The following is a 24067-nucleotide window of genomic DNA, read 5'->3' on the forward strand; positions in this document are numbered from 1 at the left end:
AAGCGCTGGTCCACCGAGGCCTTCATCTCTGCGATGGCGCCCATGACGTCCCGGAGGGTCAGATCCACCGGCTGAGCAGACGCCTCCGTCGGGCCCGCCGGGGATGTGCGTGATGCCTCCGGAGATCCCTTCTGGAGGGTGTAGCGGTCCATATTGTTGGATTGATGCGCTGGGCCACGGCGGGTCGTCTTCACCTTCGCCCGGTCGCCATCTTGTTTGGTGGACATGCCTGCTCTCCCACCGTCGTGCCAATCTCCTCGAAAGGGCCGATGAGCCAGTTCACGGGTTCCGGGGGGGGAGGGCGACCACTGGATCGAGGACGACTCACAGCCGGCGGGTCAGCCGGGCACCTGGACAAGGCCACACCACCGCACCCCGCCCCGCAACCCTACCTCGCTTGAGGGCAAGGAGGGCGCAAAAGCGAAAGTGAAAGCGCGGGGTACGCGAGTCGCCCAGCCCTGCCCACCGCTGTTGTTCGCTTCGTCCCCGGATCGCCCCACTACTCCAATCCGGGGTGCCGGCGCGGAGAAGGCCGCAACCTTCGATCGGTGCTCCCACCGGTGTCCGGGGTCCGATTCGAAAACGAAAAACGGGTGGCGCCTCAGCTCGGGTTCACCGACACAGTCCCCTCAACAAGGACAGGATATAGCCAGGATTAATTCAGGAGGTCGCGGAGGTCCTCGGGAGCCTCGCACCTACGCGGCCATCTTGGTTGCGCGCTAGGCTCCTCCCCCCTAGTGTCAATTTTCATTGCTTGTGCTCGTCTGTGTATTTCTAGGGCATGGATTGAAAAACGTAGTCCTAAGATTACTGATTTTTGGTTGTTACTTAGGGGGGTTTTATGAAATGGAACTGGCACTCGCCAAAGCAAGGGGATTGCGATCTAGGGTAAAATTTGGGAGGGTCTGGTCCAGCCTTCAGTGGGATTAGCAGTATCTACTTTTGTATTTTATTACTTACTATATTAATTGTATTAAGTGTTTATATCTATCTGTAATTATTGTCTGTGATGATGACATGTATATTTCCCGTCTGTGCCCTGAATGTTCTTTTTTTTTTTTTTTTTATACATTTCCTCTTTCTCTGTATAAGTGGCCAATAAAATGATCCAAAAAAAAAGGATAGTGAATCTTATTAATTTCTCCATTAATAAGTACAGCTTTAGATACAGAATTAGTAATATGCTTATCAAAATTGACTTAAGTACACATTCTTGTTCCTATTATCTGGAATAGGTCCTAATGCTTCAAACATTAAAGACAAATAACAATGATGAAACCTATTCATATATAAAAATGTGTAATTCATGAAAAGACAACAGATCCCTATCAAGCAATATGCTATACTAGAAATATAGCTATATTACCATAAAGTCCAATAAATCATTTTACTGTGGATAAAGTAAGAAATCCCTCTTCAGTATTGGTTTCAGAAACCTTAACATTATTTAGTTGTTAATGGAAAAATGCTATCATGATGTTTCATTTTAGTTTACGTCAGTTAGCTAAAATAATAACCTCTTTAATAAAGATTTTTAGTTAGCCACACAAAAGGTATGGTATTGTTATAATCGTACACTAAACAACTAGCTTGTTGCATCCAAAAAAGTGATACAATTTACAGTAAAGAAATCTAACATCATTGGGTTTATCTCTAGTCTGAATGGAGCTCTTTGCGGATGTTTTTGTTCGCTAAAAATTAGATGATATATCTAAAGCGTTAAAGACCTGATTGGGTATTTTAATTGGTAACATAAATAATGTAAATAGGATAATATGGAGTTACATATTCCTTATTGAATTTAACTTTCCCTACCAAGATATAGGGGATAAAGTTCCACCTGCCGTACATTATAGGGATATTGCAGGACACCAAGGATATCCATGACCTTGTAGAGGAATGAGGCTGAAGGCTGATTTCTTTTATAAGGTTGTGAAACTCCAAAGGTGACTTGCTATATTCTTTTAATGTACGGCCAGAGGACATTTATTTTTTCTAATACATGGTCACAAATTCCCCTTCTGTTAAATCACTTAAATCCTTAGTGTTTTGCTCTTTTATTTTCATTGCAGAAATGAAGAATAGAAACTGAATCTGTCATGCCAAATTAGACACACCAAAAAGCACTTAGTTATTTCTTTGTCAAAGGGAAAGCATGCAGAGATAGATTCTTCTAATCGCCTCTAGCAATGGAGCCTATTTAATTCTAGAAAAACAGATCAGAAGAAGGAAAAGGAATTCCTGTTTTCCTAGTTTAAACTGCAAGTGTAATTATACACCATGACATGCCTTTTACCCTGATGGTTGGCTCTGGCAGCAGGCATTGTGACATCAGAGCTCAACTGCAATAACTTCTTATAGTTGTGCTGCTACGCCATTTTTTTTTTGACTGGTAAGTAACGAAGTCACAAGTCTCCTGAAATAAGAAATTCAGAGACCGACTTTTATACTGGATTTGAAGGTTACCATACAATATATATATATCTATAATGGAGACCAAATTTCTATGATAAATTAATACTAGTAGTGCATTTAATACACTCACAAAACATTTTTACTAGATAATTAGTTTTTTTAATATATTGAGAAATTAGCTATCAAAAAAATGTTTCAGGCAATAATTGTTAAGCAGGAGAATTTCCTTTTTGTTAACGTTTAGTTTATAAACAAGGATGTTGGAATATAATCATTCTTACAAAAACTGCTTAAACAAAAACTCTGGATTTGCCATTTAAAGTAAAATATAGATATAAACTGAAAGTTTAACCTACTCATTATTACATTTCAGCCCTTTTATTAAAGTGTTATCCCTTATGTTCACTAAGAAGACATGTAAACATAAAATAAACAATAAAAGGAATAATGGGCAACCCTGCCTTGTTCCATGTTACAACTGAAAATAATGTGATAACATATAGGTGATGAAAGCGTAGGCTCAGAGGTTAAAAAATAATCATTTAATAACTGTTAAATGTAGGATCAAAAGCTAACCACAGAGACTTAAACATATCCACCTAATCCTATAAAAGGTTCCTTTCTGCAGTGTCTACAGATACTGCTGCAAGAAGAGCATCAGTAAAAGTTTTCAATATTACATTGATAGCATTCTAGCATGGTTAGATGCAAGTGTACCATTAACAAAGCCATATTGATCAGACTTCAAATGAGCATGCATGAAAGTCCCCAATTTGTTTGCAAATATTTTTTTTTTACATAAATCGTAGTTGTGCTTTTTTTTTTTTTTTTTAGAGAAGTAAGCCTGTAATATTTCCAGTATCTCTAGTCTTTATCAGGTTTCAGAATATGTAATTAGAGTTTTAAAAAGTTTGTGGGCTGATGAATTACTTAAAAGTTAGTAAATGATTCTAATAACTTGAAAGCCAAGCGCTCAAGAAAAGAATGGCTAGATTGTCTGTCTGATCCCAGAGCTTTGCATTTCTTTAAAGCGAATACACAGTTTTTAATCCTCCTCCAAAGAAATATCTGCATCGAAACCTGCAGAGCCCTCATCACATCACTTCGTCCAGGAATAATATTTAAGTAGTCCAAGTTCTGAATTTTTAGGACCCAAATCCTCAGTATACAAGATTATATACAAAAGTATTTGATGTATCTTTGTCTGCTATTGAACATGGCCAGTATCTTGATTAATAATGCTTTTAATCGTTTTACCTTTTTAAGTAGTTAGGCAATTATGTGATCACTTTATTGAGACCACCATAATATTTTGCCATAACTTTCAATAATAAGTTGCAGACGTTTGAAGTTAAAATTCTGTTTTTTGACCAATTCAGAAAGAATATCTAAAGATTTACTAATATACTATGTATGGTCTAATATTTAATTTGATGCAATAAATAAATTTAGAGGAAGATTTTCTTTTGACAAAATAAGAAATTACAAAAGCTCAGTTATTTAGAATGGGGTATCATCCGAGTTATTTAATTAAATTTCTTTTTTTAGTAGAAGTATCACATTCAGAATTAAAGTTATGACCTGATGTACACATTAATTGTTAAAACTCCATTTGTTTGTTCAGAAGTAACAATAGGATCAATAATCTTATCATTGGAGTGGATGTAAACATGGCACTTGTTAAAAGTAAGATGTTCACTGGCAAAATATAATCCATTCTCATCTGGAATTTGTGTAGGGGGAGGAAGCTATTGAGTCGAGGTTACACATTTACATGTGCCACCGGGATATCAACATTCAATGGCTGATTAAAAGCTTTTTAAGTTTTGGTGAGAATAAATTTACATTTGGAGTTCCTAAAACACAAATAATCAAAGCTTAGGGGGTCATTATGATGGCAAGCCCTCCACCATCGAACGTGGATTCACCACCCACCAGATTAGGATGGCGGGCAGATCCAGACTGCAACCGTGGCGGGTGCAAGGACTGCCCTCCACGGAACCGCCACATGCAATCGTTCTGATTGTCTGGCGGAGCGGCCTGCATCCCTAAAAATGGTGGCAGTGCCTAGCAGGCACCGTCCACCAAATTAGGATGGTGGCTTTCAGCCAGCCTTTCCATGGCGGAGAAACCACCATGGAAAGGCTGGCGGGGATTAGTTTCGGGGGCCCGTTGTGGGTCTCCCTTGTGTTGGGGAAGGTGTTAGTGCAATGGGGGGGTACCCCCTTATATTTCAGTGCACTTAGTGGCAGGGACCGTGTGGTGCCTGCCATGAGGTGCAGTGAAATGCACCACATGCATTTTTTTTTTTGAAAATCTTTTTATTGAAAATTTCAACACAAATCAACGTACATTGGCATTGAGTATATCAACAGTTCGACCATTGGAGCATGCACAGACATTCAGAGAGCAGCTTCACAATTAAGCAACACAGCTGTTACGTGGGGCATCGCACTGGCCATCAGTTGCATCCCGGATTATACCAACAATTCTCAAACCATCCGTTTGTCAACGGTTTAGTATCAGTCACTTAAGTCCGACTCTGAGGTTTCACGTGGGGGTTCACATATATTCCCTCTATATGTATTCCACCCTCCCCATACCTGAGCACAACATGCATTTTTAACATCGCAGCGGTTGCTGCGGTCAGAAGTGCCCGCTGCAATGTTAAATTGCAAGATGAAACCGCCTTGGTGGCGGTCGAATCCTAATTTGGAGTGCGGGACCGCCGCATGCATGGCGAGCGGTCCCGTTCCCCACTAAAATGGGGGGGGGGCGGACTCGAGTCCACCTGCCATCGTAATTGGCCCCTTAGATAGGATTGCAATCACCAGCAAGTATAAAAGTTCCATTGCTACTGTTAGTTATTTTTGATTTCATAAATGACCATAATGGAATTGATTAAAGTGTATTCTGAATATTTAAGGGTGGATTATTAACTTGAATCTCTAAGGGTATCCCACAGCCTTCATTATCTTGCTCTTGAGTGGTTACCTCAATTCCTCATGACAGAGTAGCAACAGCTTCTCAGACAGCAGAGGAAAAATAAACCTTTCCAACTAAATGATTAAGCTTTGTGTCTTTACAATGAGTATTTCACTTATCCAAGTCTGAACGAACGTTTTCGTCTTGATTGGATTACCTAACCACTTCATATTCAAAGAGTTCATATTAAACATAAGGAAGAATTAAAGAAATATAAAAATAGAGTAAAATAATAAAAATAAGCATCATTAGTACATTACAAAATACAAAGGACAATGTGAGAAGAATCTCAAAAAGAAAGTAAACCACCGAAGAAAAAAATGAATATAAACAACTGAGCAGTAGTAAGAAACACAAAAAAAGAAAGCAACTGTGAGCCCCTAATTCACTGTTTTGGCATTAATAATAGTGCAAAATCCTAAAATAGCACATCAGAGGAGAGATGTATGAAAGGGGTATAGTAAAGAATACAGTTGCATATATTTTGTTTACAAGATGTCCATCCTTTCCATATGCACCTTTTAACTAGTGTTGTTTTACTTGGTTAATTATGGCCTGATTTATTATTTACGCTGGTGGGCCGCCATTCTCCCTGGGGGATTGAGTAAATTATTCTGTCCCCATAATGGAGAGGCTGCCCACTTAATTCATAAATGACCACCAATAAGGCGGTCATTTATAAAGGCATGGGCAGAAACTGTAGTCACGGCGATTCTGTCACTGCATTTTACTGTTTGCTGCAAGGATGCATCAGAAGGACGCAGCCCTGCAACAAACTATTTTCTTTTTTTTTTCTTTAAAAAAAAAAAAAGAAAATCCCAATGTGGGATTTTCTTTTTGAAAAGTAATGTTCCAATCACCGTGGGAGGTTTCTCCCATGGCGAGGGAAGGATTAGAATGGTTCTACTATTTCTTGCCACCAGGTTTTACCAGGAGGTAAAGAACAGTAAAAAAATTAGTAAATGTGCACCCATCTAAATTGGGTGAGTGGACATGTAGCCATTTCTCCGATGGCCCTCAGTCCCCAGGGTCATTGGAGAAGTTTTGTCACAGCAGCCAAACTAAGCCTGCTATTGAATTCGGCAGACGGGCCACTATATTGGCAGTAAGGCAACTCCGTTGCTGTTGTGACAAAGTGCCCTTTCCACCAATATATGAATCAGGCCCTTCGTCTCTCAATTTTGCTGGATCCTCAAAAGACCATATTATTTGGTGGATGAGACCATGATGGATGCTTACCTGTTTTGGAGAAGGTTTCTGTGATAGAAATTCTTTCTTCCTAGCATTGGTGGAGTTAGATACATCTTTAGAGGTGAAAGTTATGGTCAGACTATTTAATCTGCTTCTTTTCGTTGCTGTTTTAATGACACGCAATTAGTCTGTGTATTTTAGAAGCAGAATTATTATTCCACTAATTTGCCTGGAAGCAAGACTATTCTATTGGCTCAATCAGTGAACTCTCTTGAAATATAACTTGGGAGAAGAAGATGGGCCCACTAAATTAAGTATTACTTTTTAAAGAATGGTACCATGTTACATCCTTCAGGAATGCCATATAGCCTAGGATTACTACATATTTTCCTGTTTTGCATATGGTCTAGGTTTTTGCATTAACAGAATTTAATTTTCAATTTTGGTAATTTTAATAGTCATATCTTCAAAATCACTAACTCATTGCTCCACCTACACAATTCTGCTTTCCATAGTGATCCATCAGTCATCTACTTGTTATGGTTTCCCATTTGTTATAAATTGAAGTCCTCTTACTTCACTAGTACTTGTCTACGATTTGGTGAAGGAGCTGTCTGGGATGGAGGATCTTTTTTTGGTTGATTCGAATTTGCATCCAAAAAACCTGTAGTATTCTTAACATTTATGGCTAACTCAGAAGCCATTGTGTTTATCAGTAGATTTTGTTCTGCAATGTGCTCTGAAATCTGTACGCAGGTTTAGCCATAAATCATGGTAACAGAGGTGGTCAGCCCTCAGTAGAGGATTACTTCCGGGAGTCCTGTGAGTTAGACCAGTTCTTTATGAAGATATGCCTAAGAGCATTCTTCCAGGGCAAACCGGAACAGCCACGGGACGACTTGGGTTTACATAACCCTACCAAGTTCACTCCTCATGCCCACCAAATCCCCCACGAGATCCTCACTTCAAGCAGGCGGTTCTGAAGGAGGCAGCCAAGGCGAACAAGAAACAACCTTTCTACAATCTCTCTTATGTTGAGACCACAGCAGTCAACACCCTTGCCACTGACTCCTCTATCACGATCAAACCAGCAGACAAGGGTGGGGGCATCGTGATCTTATCCACTGACAATTACGATAGGGAATGCTTGGCACAGCTGTCCAATTGCCAGTATTACACCCCCATTGATCAAGACCCGACAGGGGTATTAACCACTCGTATCACCTCCATGGTGCATACTGCTGAGACTGAGGCATGGATAAGCAAGAAAGAAGCAGACTTCCTGGTCAAAAAGACCCTAATGTACCTTACTTCTACGTACTCCCTAAGATCCATACAAATCGAAATTCCCCCACCTGGACGTCCAATTGTCTCCTGGATTGATTCTTTGCTCGAACCCCTCTCCAGGTTCTGCGACCACTTCCTCCAACCAGTGGTCGACCACTTCCTCCAACCAGTGGTCCAGAAGACCCCATTATTTTTACAGAACACCAGGGACGTCCTTGGACTTATCAACACTATTGACACTGACCAGGAGATTCAACTACTAGTGACATTTGATGTGGAGACCCTATACACAAACATTCCACAGGGAGCTACACTTGGGGTTGTGGAAGCAGCACTGCGATCAGTTGATTGGGTCTCTCCCACACCGATCAGCTTCATTATGGAGTGTGCCTCTCTAGCACTGACCCAAAATTTCTTCCAATTCAAAAGGCAATAACTTTATCACCAAACACAGGACACATCGATGGGGAGCACCTTCGCACCCAGCCTGACCTGCTTGTATATGGCAGCCTTTGAGGCAAGGTACATCTTCGACATCTCTAACCCATTCTCCCTTAACATACTCCTATGGCGAAGGTTCATAGAGGACATCTTGGTATTCTTGAAGGGGGACAAACAGACATGTAACGAGTTCTGTAGGTGGGTGAACACTCTCAATCCATACTTACTCTTCACAAACACCATCTCTTTGACTCGCAGTCCATTTCTGGACTTGGAAATAACACTGACGGAGGGCAGATTACACACCACGGTACACTAAAAAACAACTGACCATAACAGTTTGTTACTGTATGGGAGCCCTCATCCGAAGGCTCTCAGGGACAACCTTCCTATTGGGCAGTTCCTGCGCCTTAGGCGTAATTGCAGCACCACCCGGGATTATGATGATGTGGCATCTCAATTTACACACAACCTTATACAAAGGGATTACCCGGTACATAGCATAATCACTGCCAGAAAGCGGGCCAGGAACAATAACAGGAAGGCGTTACTCGAGAAAATACCCCAAACTGAGGAGGACATACTGACTTGCTTGACGACATTCACCCCACAAATCATTAGGAAGAACTGGGGCATCCTACCAACAGGGAAACTGGCACTGGCCCCTCCCAGGTTTGCATTCAAACTCACAAACAACCTGAAGGACCTGTTGGTCCACACCCATCCCCGCCATGGCCCATGCCACAATAACCTACCATCTCTATGGGGTCTACTTCCGGTTACAGGTCACTCAGCATGTTGCTCGTGCTCTGTGTGCCCTCTTACTGAGAGAGCCAAAGAACTACAGCTATCACCCAATTTTAGATGGGTCCAAAGGTCTCACACCAATTGCAACACTAGCAATTGTATTTACACCATTACCTGCCCTTGCAAACAGCAGTACATTGGCATGACAAGCAGGGCAGTGAAGGTCAGGATTATGGAACACTGAAGCAGCATACCCTGTAACAGACTAACTACCAAACTTCCAAAACTGATGGGATAAGATTTCCTTTGTGTGCCGCTGCACAGGCCTGTGGTGTAGCGCGATACACTACGCGTCTTGGTTCTAAACTGCAATTAGTGTGAAACGTGTACACTTGATCAACCGACTTACATTCTGTGCGGGTATTCCTGAGCACCCGATTCAGACTTTTTAATCGAATATCCATTGGAGAGATCTACTTACCTGGGCCAATATCCTGCGTGTAGCGTATCGTATCATAGCCCTGAAGAAGCCCGCAAGGATGAAACGCGTTGGCTGTTATGGCTGTTATGTGTAAAACAAATGAATACAATAATTCATCACAGCACCTAGAGAACAAGCATTTATTTCTGTCATTGTTTCTTTTCTGTGCTTCTGGGATTGAACCGTCTCGGAGATGACTGTCCCCTCCTTCCCCTCCAGCGTCGACCCCTTGGAGAAGCAGGATAGGATGGGGCAATTACAAACAGTGGAATCCTTTAAAAATAAACCTTATGAGAGCAAAAGGGAACTCCCTCTTTATGTTACAAAGATTTTGTGAACCATTTTGAACACATAAAAGGACTACGGAAATGATCAACAGTTTAGTAGCCCAATTAAGCTGCATTCAACCAAAAGGGAGCAACATCGTCTGAAACACTATGACAAACTAAAGGTAATATATGTGGTTCAAATGCATAGGCACCTTGAAATAACCATTATGAATATCCACTGAGCACAGCCAGTTGCTAAAGAGAACTGTTACCATTCAGTAGTGTGGGAAGTGAAATGAAGGTAGTGTGGCGAGGGAACTGCTGACAAATCTTTCCAACAGGTTATACCCGAAGGCAATGCATTGACCATTGAGCTTCATGTTTAAACTCCAAACAGTTTCTCCTTCACACTCACTTTGCCCCAACTTCATTGTGAACCATCCCCATGAACAAACCTAATTTCTCTGAATCCATTGGAGATCCTTCTGAGGAAATATGAATTTTGTGATCAGTTATGTCCCCTATCGTAGACCCCAACGGCTCCATGTGCATGCTATAAGTACATGTATGTTCCCTCCAGTTCCAGTTTTGAAGACGCAAATACATGTGCGTCCACCGTCAACATGTCCTCTTTCAGATCCGCCATGAATGGGTCAGATATTCCATTCCTAAGTATGAAAGGCCACCGACTTTATGTGGTTCACTTTCCACATTTTACAGATTCAGGCGAGTAGGCCCTGAATTCTGCCATCAAGCCTTTTCCTGCCTTCTGCCTCTGAAAGCTCCAGTCTGAGCCTGCATCTGTATCCATGAACTTTGTCCTACTCCCTGCGCGGCTAACGGTGCCTGATCCAGCCTGTTGCCTGCCAAAAACTGTATTTCACCTTCAAGATTATCTGCTCCGCTCCTCATCCGATGCATTCCTGTCTAGTAGTTTAGGTAAACATTCTTCCAGCTACCGTGCAAAGGGCCAGGCCTCGCTGTCCTCGTGCAGGTAATTCATAGCCCCTGTTACCATGGAAGATTCCTGCCCCCTCGCATCTCATGTAGACACTTAGACGCTTGTACACGCACTAAACAGTCAGTATAGAATAGATTCTATCCTAGAGACCTTTCCTTTTGGATAACACAGTTCTTTAAACATAGGATATTAGATATGATTTGGGATTAGGTTGACATGACCCCCCAGACTTCTGTCTCCACATGTAGAGCTAAATGTCAAGTCCCCTTCACCCTCTAGTTGCACGTCAATCACACGTCATGCGGCTGCGCGCGCATCTCTGCCAAATATTTCTGCTGACATTGCAGGATTCTCTTATGGATCCACCCACTTGTGACATCATGTATAATGACGTTTTATAAGTTACGCCTATATGTCCGCCTTTTGTAGTTACGTATGCCTATTTTATCTGTATTATCAGCTGTTACGCCTCTTGCATCTGTCTTAACGTAATGCTTTCCATATAAATACCATTACCTGTCAATAATGTATCGCCTTCCTTCCTGAACTCTCGTGGTGATGGAATTTGAAGCCTGCAATTCGAATTGTATTTCCTTTGTAAAGGAATAAAGCCTATTAGAACCTCTAATACCACGGATTCTGCCTCTTATATTTACTGAGTTATTCTTACTAGACTTTACCGCATAAAAAATAGTACCGGTAATGAAATATTTACCACATAAATTGGCGCCCGAATAGGGACACTTTCTCATCTCACGCGCCGGAGGTGCGTTGCAGGCCCGGTCTCCTGCCACAGCTGAACGGACAAAAACGCGTACCTGCAGGATTTCCTGTATCTCCCTCCGGCCAAGCGGGGGCGACTGAGGCTGCGATCAACACCCAGACGAGGCGGTGAGAAGTGCGAAGTATCCCGACCAGAGCCTAGCTGAGAGAGCAAGATCCGAGGTATACAGAGGCCCACCAGGTTCCGAAGTTCCGAGTCCAGCCGAGTCGAGTCCAGTCCGGTCCAGTTTCAGTTCAGTTCCGAGGCCTTCCGTTCCGAGCTACCCGGTGAGTACCATTGCCGGGGAGGCATTTAACGTGCACATAGTCTGTGCCGGTCAAGACGGGTTTGGGTACACAAATCCGGTCTGCACTGTTTCAGCAGTGTATCTGTACTGTTTAGCAGTATATCTAGTATGTCTTGCATATAAATAAGTATTACCTAGTGTCAGTATTATGTCAGTAACTAGTTTCCTATTAGTCATCATTATTCGTTAAATGTTAAATGTTAAATGTTTAAATACGGTCTATACATTGTGGTGTGAATGACTGTTCATTATTGTGTTTATTTGTATTAAGTGTGTTTAAGATTAAGTAACCAGATCTAAAAATGCCGCTCTTTTCGAAATTAAGACAGATCAAAACTAGAAAAGGGGTACTCGAAGAAGCTGTTCCCATCCCACCTAGGGACACTCCAGGGTACTTTATGTATCATAAGCATGGCCTAGATGCCGTATTATTTCTTGATTTATGGGTGGACTACACCAAGGATTTGCCAGAAAATCAGAGATGGCCCGCAGCGGGGACCTGGGATGCAGATTGCATCATGAGAGTAGAAGAAGAATTATGGAAAAAGAAAGCCAGACAGTCACAGAAAGATGCCATTGAATTATGGCGTAAAGAATCATATAGACGTACAGAAAAAGCGCTCAGACAGGAAGAGAAAGGTAGAGAGAATTCAAATAAAGCCCGAGAAAATCTATTAATTGAGGAAGGTACCCGAGTAAAATCCGAACAAGTAGATAGACAAAGAAACACTCTTATGAATGGTATGTATCCTCTTCTGGCCGAAGGGTTACCTAAGGCTACCCCGGAAATACCAAAAGACTTGACTCCTCCATTGCTCCCGATAAAAGCACATCCCAAAACACATCCCAAAACAGCAAAGGACGTTTTCCTTTCCTCCTATTTAGATGACGTAGCTCCCGAGTATGCTAATACCATTCCACACACACCGCTTGCCGATGGTGTTCAACACCAAGAGCATCCGTCTGTATCCCCGCAACAACAAACTCCTACACAAGTTCCCACAGGTCCGTCCGTTTCTACTGTTTTTCCCACATCTACGATATCTATCTTACGTCCAACGAATCCTTTCTTGCCCAGCACTCCAGATGGTGCTACAGGAGGTACGACAGACATGTTTGCCACTCCGCCGCGAAATAAACAGACCCTTAGAGATTTAGCACTCCAGCGTACACCCCAACTAGCGACATCCGACATGTTTAAAGAACAGCTGGTGGATTGTAGATACGATCCGGTACCAGGTAAACAGGACAGATTGCTCATATCATCACTACGTATACGACGAGCTACATTGTATTTAATGACGATACCAGGGATGGTTGAACACCTAGACAATATATATCGCTTTGTCCAAACAGGGCGAGGTCCAGAAAGTATTAACGAAGCTATGGAATACCAGAAAGTGGATGTCCAAAGACAACTACTACGTTTTTTCATAAATTGCGTGATTAGGAACCAAGACAGACCTGGGGCAGATCATGATACCATACAAAAACTTGTCAAATGGGGTCAGAACATATCAGACGAGAAACATGATAAACAGGCGTGTATAATCGCCATGTATCGAAAGATCCGTAAGGAAGTAGAACGAATACATAAAGAAAGACGAGAAGCAGACAGAATTGAATCAGAGGAAGAGGAGGAGCAAGAATCAGAACAATTAGAAACGATAGCTTACGTAGGTAGAGGAAGACCCCATAATAATACTAGAGGCTTTAATGATCCGATACGTCCGATACGTCCAGAATGTAGCAGACACTTTCAAACCCCTATGTTAAATACAAGATCCCCTGAACACCTATTCCAAGCCGCTGATAAATTACTCCGAGATCGAAGGGGGTACCATATGCTCGATTCCATGGATGAACAAGAATTAGCCAGGTCAGCAGTACAATGGGCTGACAGTCCCAGTAAATACAGTGATGATGCACTAGCACACACGTTTCTGAATCTTGCCCCATACGAACAACGTTTAGCTAGTATATACATGATTCAACACCTCCTTATATTATATAAAAGCCAACACTCCGATCCTGGACCCTTACCTGACATATTGACAGAACTACTCACGAATACATGGAGAGGGTCAGGTACTGATTTGATTAAAGAAATTCTAGAATTCCGAAACCAGTATATAGCTTTCGTGTGTCCAGAACACGTTCCAGTTCCCATTATGGGAAGAAAAATGTATCATATAGATAGACAGAATCCGTTACGCGAAGTACACCCAATCAGAGGTGAAGGTAATAACTTTACACGCGTGTTTGTGTACACGCCTATAACTAAAATTGAATTATTAGAAATGAAGAAAGTAGTACCAAGCCATGACAAGGATCCAGCAGGTTTCCACCGTGAGATAAAAGACATGTTACTCATGGGAGAGTATACCTACCCCGACATTATGAAAATATTGAAAGTATTAATGCCTGCCGGTGTTTACGAGAAACTCAAAGAAAAGGAATGGGAGGTGGGAGACCAAAAGATAGATTGGACAGCATTAGAAAACGAAGAAAAGGCCCGAGCTGCAGGAGCAGGGCTTGGGGAAAAGACTACAGCACTACCAGGATTACTAGTGCAGGTACTGCCACGTTTATTAACTACGAAAAAGGAGGACTGGGGTGCAATCTCAGCCTGTAAACAAAAGCAAGATGAAGACACTAGTGATTTCTATTCCCGATTTGAAAAATGTTTTGGTATTAATAGTGGCATAAAAGCAAGTAGCGAGTCATATCCACATCTGTTTGTGACAAAATTAGTTGAAAATTCTCTGCCGCAAGTTAAGAATAGAGTATTGAAATTCGAGAGTACCTGGCAAGGTAATACCCCGTCACAGATGTTACAGATGTTACAATATCACCACAATAGAATTAGAGAAGAACAAGAAAATGAACAAAGACGTATGAAAGATACAAAAATGAAAATGCTTGTTGCTCAGTCAGTTCCAGCTGATGGTCATCAAAAGGGTGATTCCGCAGGTCCAACGAAAGGGACATGCAACTATTGTAAACAACAAGGTCATTATATACACGATTGTCCAGTCCTGAAACATAATATTGCCACAGGTAGAACCCAGGAAAGACCACGTCCACCTAGACAGGATCAGAATCAACAACAAATTCCTCAGCATGTACAACCTAGGTCAGCTCCACAACAACTAGCTCCGCAACAGGCAGCTCCACAACAGACCGTAGCACCACCACAAGCGCAGCCTATTGCTGCCACACAAGCAACCACGCAACAGATGTATCAGTATGCACAAGCAGATTATCCCGATTATCAGCGATACACATGAAATAGCCTAGAGAGGGAGGTTGGCTTACCCCTTATTGAGGTTCCTGTAGATCAAGAGGGACCTTATGTACATAGTGAACTATTAGGGGAAGACAGAAAGTTTTTACTTGATACAGGGGCAAGCAGAACAACTATACGACGCAGTGAAGTTCCAGGGGCACCCCTCTCAGGCTCACAGAATATTTCCCTTGGATTCTCAGGAAAACCTATAATTAATGACGTAACACAACCTCTTCCACTCACGGTTGGTCCATTGACACGTACTACAGATTTATTGCTTACTAAATCATGTCCAGAAAACTTGTTAGGTATAAAAACATTGAAAGCTCTAGGAGCTATAATATGTTGTTCTCCGGAAGGAGTACGACTATTTCTACGTGACTTTAAAGGTCACTACGTGTCCAGAGACATGGATCACCGGTTGCAGAATTTACCTACACATTTATGGGCACAAGGCCCCACTGATGTTGGTTGCATGAACATTACACCATATCGAGTCACACTGAAAACAGGAGTAGTACTACCACGAATGCGACAATACAAGTTACCACCAGATGCTGTTGTGGCTTTGCTGCAAATCATTGACGAGCTCATTGCACAAGGAGTGGTTGTCGAAACAGACTCCAATGTGTGCAATTCCCCGATAATTCCGATTCTTAAAAGAACGGATCCAAAAGCACCACCAGTATATCGATTAGTTATTGATCTGCGCGAACTAAATAAATGTATTGTACCACAATACCCTGTGGTCCCAGATATCTCTTCATTACTAACAGCTATTGATTCAGAAGCAACGTTCTTCACTGTAATTGATCTCAAGAATGCTTTCTTTAGCGTCCCAATAGATCCGGAAAGTCAATATCTGTTCGGATTCAGTTTAAATGGACGAAGTTTTAAATTCACACGCGCACCTCAAGGATTTACAGAAAGCCCCAGCATCTATAGCCAAGCACTGAAACGAAAACTTGACAGTATCCACATGCCAGTCAACACTGCCTTGCTTCAATATGTCGATGATCTGCTGATCACCGCCCGAAGCGAACCTGAATGTGAAAAAGCGTCACTGACGGTTTTAAAATTTCTGGCCGACAAGGGGCACAAGGTGTCCCCTTCTAAGCTGCAATTCTGTGTCCAGCGAGTTGTTTACCTTGGGCACTCGCTGTCCAAGGAGGGAAGACAGCTTACACCCGACCGCATTCAGTTAATCGCTAACATGCCACCACCCAAGACACAAAAGGAGGTGCGGGCTTTTATAGGTCTCACTTCATACTGTAGGCAGTGGATCCCTCAATATGCATTTCTAGCAAAACCACTCATCCAGTTGACAACACAGGAGGCAGCCACATCGACTGTCCTCCCTTGGACTCAAGAACACACACATGCCTTTGAAAGCTTAAAGAAAGCTTTATGCCAAGCACCTGTTTTAGCAACACCATGTTACAGTAAACAGTTTACACTCTTTGTTACAGAACGCGAAGGTACTGCCTTGTCAGTACTCACTCAGGAACAAGCAGGATCACACAAACCATGTGCTTATTTCTCTAGTACATTAGATCCAGTAGCTCAGGCTCTTCCTGCGTGCCTGAAATCGGTGGCAGCAACAGCTTTAGCAATCAGACAAAGCGATGCCATAGTGTTAGGACACCAATTGACAGTACAAGTACCACACGCAGTAGAGGTTCTCTTGAACCGCACACAAACACAACACTTGACTATAGCGAGACTCATTGGTTACGAATTGACATTGTTTCAGCCACACATAGAAATCAGACGTTGTAATACGTTAAATCCTGCCACACTGTTACCAGTAGGCGGAACAGATCCATTGGCACATGATTGTGTTGAAGTCATTACTATCACGACGAAACCCAGACAAGACTTGACAGACATCCCTTTATCAGATCCAGACCTGACATTGTATGTAGATGGTTCATGTATGAGAACAAGTACAGGAGAGTTAGTGGCCGCTTACGCAGTCACAACAGACACTGAAGTCATTGAAACAAATTGTATTAACACTTTGTCAGCTCAAGCAGCAGAGCTCATCGCTCTGACACAAGCCTGTATTCAAGCCAAAGATAAGAAAGTCAACATATACACAGATTCACGTTATGCATTCGGAGTCGTCCATGACTTCGGCGTACTGTGGCGAGAGAGAGGTTATTTAACTTCTCACGGTGCCCACATCCAACACGGACCCCTCATTCAAGCCCTATTAGACGCGATTCATTTACCTACTGCAATATCGATTATGAAATGCAAAGCCCATACAAAAGTTACCGATATCATTTCTCAGGGTAATGACCTAGCTGACAGAATAGCTAAACAGACTGCTCAGAACCAGACCCATACAACTGACGCGACAAAGACAATAGTTCCGACACCAACACATTGCATGACAGTTAAGGATCCCGCCCTTGATGTAATTGACATACAGACACATGCTACACCAGAAGAAATAAAGAAATGGACTGAATTAGGAGGGATCCAAACGGATCAAGGATGGATGACGAAGGAAAAATCTATATGGTTTCTTCCCGACTCCATGGTTCAAGTCATCATTAACACAATACATAGTCCAGCGCACCTAGGAGAAAAAGCTATGCTAGACAGCATTCAACACATCTGGTTCAACAAACACTTGCGAGCAGCAGCCAAACAGAAAGTACGTACCTGTATGATATGTTGTCAGTTTAATCCAGGTAAAAGCATCCCCGTAGAACAGGGTGGATTTCAATCTCCCGATCATGCTTTTGAAGTCCTCCAGATGGATTATATCCAGATGGAACGATGTCGAGGATTCAAATATGTTCTCGTAGTTGTCTGTGCTCTTTCCCGTTGGACAGAAGCCTACCCGGTTTCAGATTACACTGCCCCGACTACTGCCAAACAGTTAGTTCGAGAATTCTTCCCACGGTACGGTTTACCACGTGTTGTCTACTCAGATAATGGCCAGCCATTCTCATCCGAACTAATGAAACACGTTTCCCTTTTGTTAGGCTACCAATGGAAATTCCACTGTGTCCGACATCCCGAGGCAGCAGGTCTCGTGGAACGCCATAATCAAACTCTGAAAATTAGATTGGCCAAAATATGTAGAGAAAAAGGTGTCGATTGGATAGTAGCCTTACCAGTTGCGCTCTTTTACATGAGAATGGTAGCACATTCTCGAACAGGGCTATCCCCGTACGAGGTGATCTTCGGTAGACCACCAAATATGTGGGGGACGCCTATACCTCGCAAAATCACTGATGTTGACTGTAATATGCTGACAGATTACCTGGCTTCCTTGATGTCTGCACTACAATCTTGTCGTTCACAGGTAGCTGCAGCTTTTCCCGATAACACTGAGGTGAAGCCCCATGACGTGGTTCCAGGCGACCTGGTTCTGGTACGGAATTTCGACCGGAAGACCCAACTGGAGCCTAGGTGGAAATCGCCAAAACTTGTTCTACTAACCACAAGGACAGCCGTGAAGATCGAGGGACGTAAAGGGTGGTTGCACTCGAGTCATATCAAGAAATTTTATGGACTACCGTCCAGTGTGAATCCTCAGCCCTGCATTCCCTCACAGACAGACTCAAAGCTCCCCTTGGTTGAACAGTCAAAAACGGAACTTTATAAACTGAAATTAAGGTCTAGCAAGTCAGACAATTTGATTGTTTAAGTCCTCTCCAAGGTGAATCGGTTGAATTTGTCTCTGACATGTATCCTCTAGACCGGAATAGAGAAAGAAATCAACAGATACAGCTTAAAAAGCATGCGTATTGTAAATCACTTCGTAGTCACTGCACAGTAACATTATTAATTTTGTTTTTTCTAAGTCTTCTGATCATCATTTCTAGTATACTACTGCATATGTATTACCCTATTTTTAAGCGTGCTTACAATGTTACTGCAGAACATTCTTTTAGCGAACTACCTCCGCATGAGTTGTCCTATAGATTTGCGCTGCGCAACAACATATTCATTAGTATGTTACATCATTCCCATCAGACCAGCAATGCTACAAATTGTTGGATATGTGGCCGACTCCCTCCCTATCAGAACTATAAAGGAGTTTTGCCCCTCTTTCCATATCCGTTCACACACAATGGCTCCTGTGGAGCATGGTTTAGTTTGATCAATTCCCTAGATTCAAATTCCGTAGTTTATCAAGACAACTGGGTATGGGGAAACCTGAACCTAGTTTTGCTTAAAGTCTGCTACCCTAACAAGGAGGGACTTCCCAAAAGAACAGGAACTGATCTAGAAAATGAAGTATATGGATTAGGTAATTTTACACTTAACCTCATGATCCTGAATGTTGAATCTGAAGCTACACCAATCTTGCCCGCCATGTCAGTATTCCCAGTAAAAGGGGAATTATGTGTAAGAAAGAATGGTTCCATACACATGGGCCATAGTAAATGCACCACTGTAATAAAATTCAGTGATCAAGGCAAGTCTACATTTAGAGCTTCCCGTCATTCCTACTTCATATGCGGCCAGACCGCATATATACGTCTACCTCTAGATTGGGATGGTACCTGTTACATAGCATTCCTTCTGCCACCTGTTTTCCTAGCTCCTCCTGATTATCACAGAAATACCCATTTAGTACACAATAGACAGCAGAGAGATCTCCCAATTGTCGATTACACTGAAACGGCATGGGAGCAATATACAGATTTTAATAAAGGTTTCTTTCCCTATATAGGTACAGTCACTAATAGTAAGCTGATACGTAGATTAACTAGAACCCTTGAAGCAGTAGTGAACGAGACTACTTCCGCCTTGGGCAATTTAACAGAAGAGCAGTCTGCTATGCGGATTGTTGTGCTTCAAAATCGTCTTGTCCTTGACGTCATCCTGGCCGATAGGGGCGGAGCTTGTAGGGTCATCGGATCAAGTTGCTGTGTTTTCATACCAGAAAATTCGCCGTCAGTATATAAAGCCATAACTCGCCTTCATAAGATTGTGAGCCAGATACACCAGAGTCCAGGCACCTGGACTTGGTCCGGTTGGTTTTGGAGCGTGTTGTCAGCCTGGGGATGGAGAATCCTATCCTTCCTAGGTATTGGCTTTCTCATACTATTCAGTTGCTGCTTATGTCTACAATGTGGGCCAGCGATTTGTGGTCTGTGTGCCACATCGTGTATCCCACATCCAAGTTTTCGTTCAAGATCCCGGAAGAAGAAAGAAGAACAAATGATGCTATATGAACAGATCGATGGATTGATGAAGATCGATATCTCCTGAGGGTCCGTAGGGGACAAGGAGGGAATGAGGAAATATGAATTTTGTGATCAGTTATGTCCCCTATCGTAGACCCCAACGGCTCCATGTGCATGCTATAAGTACATGTATGTTCCCTCCAGTTCCAGTTTTGAAGACGCAAATACATGTGCGTCCACCGTCAACATGTCCTCTTTCAGATCCGCCATGAATGGGTCAGATATTCCATTCCTAAGTATGAAAGGCCACCGACTTTATGTGGTTCACTTTCCACATTTTACAGATTCAGGCGAGTAGGCCCTGAATTCTGCCATCAAGCCTTTTCCTGCCTTCTGCCTCTGAAAGCTCCAGTCTGAGCCTGCATCTGTATCCATGAACTTTGTCCTACTCCCTGCGCGGCTAACGGTGCCTGATCCAGCCTGTTGCCTGCCAAAAACTGTATTTCACCTTCAAGATTATCTGCTCCGCTCCTCATCCCATGCATTCCTGTCTAGTAGTTTAGGTAAACATTCTTCCAGCTACCGTGCAAAGGGCCAGGCCTCGCTGTCCTCGTGCAAGTAATTCATAGCCCCTGTTACCATGGAAGATTCCTGCCCCCTCGCATCTCATGTAGACACTTAGACGCTTGTACACGCACTAAACAGTCAGTATAGAATAGATTGTATCCTAGAGACCTTTCCTTTTGGATAACACAGTTCTTTAAACATAGGATATTAGATATGATTTGGGATTAGGTTGACATGACCCCCCAGACTTCTGTCTCCACATGTAGAGCTAAATGTCAAGTCCCCTTCACCCTCTAGTTGCACGTCAATCACACGTCATGCGGCTGCGCGCGCATCTCTGCCAAATATTTCTGCTGACATTGCAGGATTCTCTTATGGATCCACCCACTTGTGACATCATGTATAATGACGTTTTATAAGTTACGCCTATATGTCCGCCTTTTGTAGTTACGTATGCCTATTTTATCTGTATTATCAGCTGTTACGCCTCTTGCATCTGTCTTAACGTAATGCTTTCCATATAAATACCATTACCTGTCAATAATGTATCGCCTTCCTTCCTGAACTCTCGTGGTGATGGAATTTGAAGCCTGCAATTCGAATTGTATTTCCTTTGTAAAGGAATAAAGCCTATTAGAACCTCTAATACCACGGATTCTGCCTCTTATATTTACTGAGTTATTCTTACTAGACTTTACCGCATAAAAAATAGTACCGGTAATGAAATATTTACCACACTTCCCTCGAATTGGAGCATTATTACTGAACATTGGAGCCCTGAAAAGGACCCTGGGACTGAGCACCAACATGAGGAATGTGGAAGTAAGCTTCATTTAAGTTACTCCGACACATCTTGAGTGCTGATCATACGAGTACCTGCACCTGCCTTACTGTCCAACTGGTGCACCGTGAGAGATGCTGAGGTACTAGGGGGCATATTTATGGCAAAGTGGTGCAGTGCAGCAAGTCACCTTGCTGCGCTGCTTCACAGAGAAAGGGTAGAAATGAGCTGTATTTAAGGCACACCACGTTCCTGTCCTTTCCCACTGTGCTGGCATACAATGGGCTGCCTAGTCCCAATACAGGCCCCCTTGCACCATGGTGCAAGAAGGCCTGCGTTACATGCAGGATTGTTTTTGTGTCTGAAGGGGCACCTTCCTGCACAAAAACAATTCTTAGAGGCATATTCTTCGGGAGATGTCCATTACAACGCAACTATTACAATACAGGCACCATTACATTGCATGCTATTACAACGCATGTGTCTTTACTACATATGCCATTACAACGCAAGCCATTACAACACACGCTATTGCAATGCATTGGTAGGTAAGAATTTGAGTTGTTGTTATAATGTTTTATTTGATGTTTTTTAAAATAGAAAATGAATACTCTTGTGGTTTTTTTTTAATGCTCAGGTAATATTTTGTGAACATTTTTAATATGTAAATATTTGAAAATTAATGTATTTAAAGTTAACTTTATTGTTTATAAAAAGAATAATAATACTCTGGTATTTTATTTTTAATAAGTAGAATGTTTTGGGTGCGTGTTAGTTTTAATACTAAGGTATTATATCACTAAAGTATTTAATTTTTTTTTTTATTTAACATGTATTTTAGGAGTACTTGATTAAATAAAATCACTAATACTTTTTTCCCGTTATTTATAATTCAAATTATAAAGTTAACTTTAGTGTTTCTAAAATGAATATTAGTACTCTGGTATATTTAAAAAAAATTTCATGTTGTTTTGGGTGGGTGCTATTTATAACACTTAGGTATTATAATAAGAGGGGAATAAAGTATTAATTAAATAATTTGGGGAGAGTTGTTGTATTTAAAAAGGTATAATAGAATGTTATTAAAAAATTGTAATAACATTTAAATAAAAATGTAAAAAACCAGTTGGAAGGGATGCAAGGAAAATAGGGGTTTTGGGTGGGGAAGTAATTTAATACTCCGGTAATAAATGTAATACAAGAGGATTTTAAAAGATTATTAATAAGGGATTAAGAAAAATTAGAAAATATAAATGTTTTTCTATTAGAAAAAGAAAGTAATTATATTTAATGGAAGTATATGAGAGAGAGGATCATAGTAAAAAGTAATATATTTTAGACATTAATAAAGACAGTATTATGAATAGAAATAGATTTTAAAATATTAAAAAATTATTTTTAATTACTAATAAAAAATAAACAAAAACTAATTGGAATATAAGTATGTAAAAAAACATTTCGAAAATGTAAACATCTCAATTGAATTTATTAAAAAATAAACAGTCAAGAAAAAAATACAATACAGGTTAATGAAGGTTTTTATTTGTTTACATTTTTTTAACCTCTTCCATGCGCCGTCCGACGTCGCGGTGGGCGTGTGCGGATGGAGGCCGGGGGCCATGCTTTCCGCTCACACGTGGAATTCTTCTGCACCGCGGGGGAATTCCGGCCACGTCGAAGCCATTAATCACATTTAAAAAAAACAGCATTAGAATTAAATATGCAAAACATATTGAAAAAATACTTTATTAATAAAAATAAATTTAAAAAATAGTTATAGGATTTACAATGAAAAGTAACATATTTTTTGTAATTTCGTTCTAGGTTTTGCCACGGTTTTCCATTGAAGTTAATGGGGAAAATTGTCCTTTTTTCGTTTTTACCGAAAGACATGACGTAGCCACGTATATCTAACATTCGTCATTGCGAGGATCGTCACGCTAAGGATCACATGCAAGGGAGAGCCCTGTCACGGTAAGGCAAATTTTAATTATTAAAATAAAAACAATAGTGGTAATGTTTATTATAAGGAGAGTGGAGGGAGGTAGTTAGAAGTAGTAAATGTGTTTTCTCTACTTTTAGTGTGTGTTAAGATAAAGATTCATTCCATAACAGGTTGCAGTAGTAGGCCCACGTCGGGTTTCATTCTTTCGTAACAATTTTTGATTAATAAAATGTATTTAAATTTAAAGATAATTCATTTTATTAACCCAAAGTGTATTAAAAGTAATCATTTTTGATTTTTTTTAAAGCAACAGGTTTTTTATTAAATAAAGTAAATGCGTCGTCGCGGTTAGAGATATTGGTTATAGGAACTTACATAAAGGCATCATTTTTGTAAAAAAAACATTTTGGACATTTTTTAATCCATTGCATATTGGTTTTGGCAAGATCTTATTGTTTGTTTTCGAGAAGGGATTGCAACAA

Source organism: Triturus cristatus, chromosome 5_2 (genome assembly GCF_964204655.1).
Source record: "Triturus cristatus chromosome 5_2, aTriCri1.1, whole genome shotgun sequence".
In the NCBI taxonomy this organism is placed as follows: Eukaryota; Metazoa; Chordata; class Amphibia; order Caudata; family Salamandridae; genus Triturus; species Triturus cristatus.